A 4,182-nucleotide genomic window follows, 5' to 3' on the forward strand; every position below is an offset into this window, starting at 1 on the left:
TCCGAGAATGAACTCTCCCTTCCCCGTGTCCCCGGCTCACTCCATGTTCCGGGAGCAGCTCCTGCTCCACAGTGTCTGTTACAAACACTCCCCGACTCCCCCTCAACTTCCCACCACTCAATGCTAATCTCTGAGCACATCTGCGGACACGCTCCCAAAGCAGTGGCTGCTGGAAGCAGATGCTGTTTGTTCCCTTCCCCCGGGCCCGGGAAGTCTCCATTAGCAGCTGATTTAAAGCATCTTCCCCTGATTGAGTGAATGGCCTCACAGACTGGGTTGGGAAAGGATGCGCATGCGCTCCACTCCTCATTGTGACGTCACACTGGGGGCGGAGCAACACCGCGCGTGCGCAGATCTTTGCAGCAATTCAGCATTCAAACATCAATGGGAACTTTCCCCATTTCACCCTCATCAAAGTCCCAAAGAAAGTGAAGAGGGGCTTGGACTGGAGGGAGGGAGGGGCGGGGTAGGGGGAACCTAGAACCCAGAAAGCTGCCCACTTGCCCCATTTAGATGCTCAATTTGCGGTCATTCCCTGCAGGGGGTTTGTTATTATTGAGCCCCTCCTGGTAAAACAATCCGATAGAAAGAGGGGAGAAAGGAGGGAGCCGGTGTGCTTGCTGGGACCTTGCAGAATTCATTTCAGCAGCAAAAGTCCCGGGTTATATTAACCCGAGTGAAACACGCTGTCAGTGAGAGGGAAACCGAACGGCCCTTTTCATCTTTGCATTGGAAACAAAGTAGAGCCGGAAGTGCGGCGAGCAGAGCAGACACACAAGCTCAATGACAGGAGAGCTCGGCCGTGCCTGAGTTTCAGCTCCCGGCTCTTACATTTCCTCATCCACACTGTCTTTACTGTGGATGTTCAGGGGTTCCTTGTCGGATCTGAGGACTGTATCCATTAAACATTCTGAGTCAGGAGATCCACACACTCTCTGTTATCAAGATTTATGGGCAGGAATGTTTCAAAACTTTGTCTATTTAATCATTGTATTATTCACAGAACTAATGAGGCAATCGGTTCATTATTCAGGCCTTGAACTTGGTTTGGGTAGACCGAAAACTGAGAGGTTAAGCACCTCTCCATTCTTTCACTATTGGCCGTGTGGCCTAATGGATAAGGTGTCTGACTTTGGTGTATTTAACGAGGTTATCAGAAGATTGCAGGTTCGAATCCTGCCACGGTCATTTTGGGCGATCAGTGTTTCGCACCGCAGCCTCACAGCTCCAGCGACCCGTGTTCAGTTCTGGCTAATGTCTGTGCGCAGTTTGAGTTCTCCCTGTGACTGCGTGGGTTTCCTCGCACAGCCAAAGACTTGCAGATTGATTGGTAAATTGACCGTTGTGAATTGCCCCGAGTGTTTGTCGGTGGTGGGGGATGTGGTCGAGAATATGGCATTGATGTAGGATTAGTATAAATGGGTGGTTGTTGGTCGGCACAGACTTGATGGGCCGAAGGGCCTGTTATAGTGCTGCATCTATTAATAAATAACTTATTTTTTTGATGAAATAACAGAAAAGGTTGATGAAGGGAAAGCAATGGATGTTGTCTATATGGATTTTCAGAAAGCGTTTGACAAACTACCGCATAAAATGCTGGGTAACAAAACTGAGGCTCTTGGAATAGGAGGATCAGTATCTGCTTAGATTAAAAAATGTGGGAAACATCAAAAAAAGTGAGTTGTGATATTTGGTTGTTTTTCAGAATGGAAGATGGTGAACAGTGATGTCCACAAAGGTCAGTGTCAGGACCACCATATATAGAAATGACTTGAATATTGGAATCACAGAATCACAGAATTGTTACTGCACAGAAGGAGGCCATTTGGCCCATCATGTCTGCACTGACTCTCCAAATGAGCAATTCACCTCATGTCACTTCCCCGTCTTCTCCCCATAATCCTGCACATTCTTCCTTTTCAGATAACAGTCTAATTCCCCTTTGAATTCTTCAATTGAACCTGCCTCCATCACATTCTCAGGCAGTTCATACTTTAACCACTCGCTGTGTGAAAAAGTTTTTCCTCATGTCGCTTTTGCTTCTTTTACCAATTACTTTAAATCTGTGCCCTTTCATTCTCGATCCTTTCACAAGTGGGAACAGTTTCTCCCTCTCCACTCTGTCCACACCCCTCATCATTTTGAATACCACTATGAAATCTCCTCTTAGCCTTCTTTTCTCCAAGGAAAACAATCCTAACTTCTCCAATCAATCTTCATAACTGAAGTTCCTCATCCCTGGAACCATTCTCATGAATCTTTTCCGTAATCTCTCCAATGCCTTCACATCTTTCCTAAAGTGTGGCACCCAGAACTGGACGCAGTACTTCAGCTGAGTCTAGTGTCTTGTACAAGTTCAACATGACCTCCTTGTTCTTGTACTCTATGCCTCTGTTACTAAAGCGGAGGATACTGTATGCTTTATTAACCGTTCTCTCAATCAATGACTTATACCCCCAGGTCCCTCTGCTCCTGGACCCCCTTTAGAATTGTACCCTTTATTCTATATTGTCTCTCCATGTTCTTCCTACCAAAATGAATCAATTCACATTTCTCGGCATTGAACTTCACCTGTCATCTGTCCTCCCATTCCACCAACTTGTCTATGTCCTTTTGAAGTTCTACACTATCATCCTTACAGTTCACAATGCTTCCAATTTTCGTATCATCCATAAACTTTGAAATTCTGCCCTGTACACCAAGGTCTAGGTCATTAATATATATCAGGAAAGGCAAGGGTCCCAACACTGACTCCTGGGGAACTCCACTACAAACCTTCCTCGAGCCTGAAGAACATCCATTGATCACTACTCTTTGTTTCCTGTCACTCAGCCAATTCCATGTCCATGTTACTACTGTCCCTTTTATTCCATGAGTTATAACTTTGTTCACAAGTCTGTTGTGTTGCACTGTATCAAACTCCTTTTGAAAGTCAATAAAAGCAAAATACTGCAGATGCTAGAAAGCTGAAATATAAACAAAAAGTGCTGGAAATACTCAGCCGGTCTGGCAGCATCTGTGGAGAGAGAAACAGAGTTAATGTTTCAGGTCAGTGACCTTTCAGATGCTGCCAGACCTTTTGAAAGTCCATGTACACCACATCAACAGCATTGCCCTCATCATCCCTCTCTGTTACCTCATTAAAAAACTCCAGCAGGACAGTTAAACATGATTTTCCCTGAAGAAGTCCATGCTGGCTTTCTTGAATTAACCCACATTTGTCCATGGGACTATTAATTTTGTCCCGAATTATTCTTTCGAGAAGTTTTCCCACCACCAAAATTGAACTGACTGGGGAGTGAGACGAGGTGAGTTGCTCTGACAGAGAGCCAGCACGGGTTCGACAGGCCGAACGACCTCCTTCTGTGCTGTAGCCATTCTATGATTGTATGATTCTAGCGACAACTGTTGGTGGAGAGGCAGTGATGCAGGAATGGGTTGACAGAAAGGGGAAAGTCTGGGCTGGTGTGTGTTCGGGTTTGTGAATAAAGGTGATTTGGAAGCTGTGTTCCAAATTGAAGTGTTTACTGGAAGGAAGAAGTTGATGTAAATAAAGAGTAAAACGTGTTAAGATGAAGCGTGGTGTGAATGTGGATAGCAGTAAATATTGTGTTGGTGAATTATTTGTGTTAATAAACTTCCACTGCGCCCTCTGCTGCAGGCTGCTGTTTATATCCAGCTGTGTATTAGTGCTGTGTGTTCGCGAGAAAAATGTTTGTTTCAACGCTGTTTATAAAGCAATAGCATTGCACTCAAACAGTCCCAGACATAGCAACACACGTACAAAAGCAAAATACTGCGGATGCTGGAAATCTGAAACATAAACAGAAAATGCTTGAAATAGTCAGCAGGTCTGGCAGCATCTGTGGAGAGAGAAACAAAGTTAATGTGAGCTAAGGAAACAGACCTGAACTGTTAACTGTTTCTCTCTGCACAGATGCTGCCAGACCAACTGAGCATTTCCAGCATTTTCTGTTTTTATTACAGCAACACAGGTGTTGGGAGGCTCAACCTGGCTACACAATGTTACAAGGACGCTGAGTAACACCATCGACAACGGGACAGAGAGAAAAACACACAGAAAACCAAGAATAGACTGTGAGGAAGCAAAAGTGAGGGACAGAGAGAGAGACATGACTGAGATGGCGAAACAAGGCATTTGTATGATTGTAATAAAAGCAA

General features: G+C 44.9%; 1 non-coding gene across 1 annotated transcript; it reads left to right on the forward strand.

The window, feature by feature from the left end:
* The first annotated feature begins 1,099 nt into the window (after nucleotides 1-1,099).
* On the forward strand, nucleotides 1,100-1,188 carry trnaq-uug (transfer RNA glutamine (anticodon UUG)). Its single transcript is given in 2 exon segments — nucleotides 1,100-1,136; nucleotides 1,153-1,188. It is a non-coding gene; the product is annotated as a tRNA-Gln (tRNA).
* The last annotated feature ends 2,994 nt before the right edge of the window (nucleotides 1,189-4,182 follow it).

This window comes from Heterodontus francisci, chromosome 35 (genome assembly GCF_036365525.1).
Source record: "Heterodontus francisci isolate sHetFra1 chromosome 35, sHetFra1.hap1, whole genome shotgun sequence".
Taxonomy (NCBI): domain Eukaryota; kingdom Metazoa; phylum Chordata; class Chondrichthyes; order Heterodontiformes; family Heterodontidae; genus Heterodontus; species Heterodontus francisci.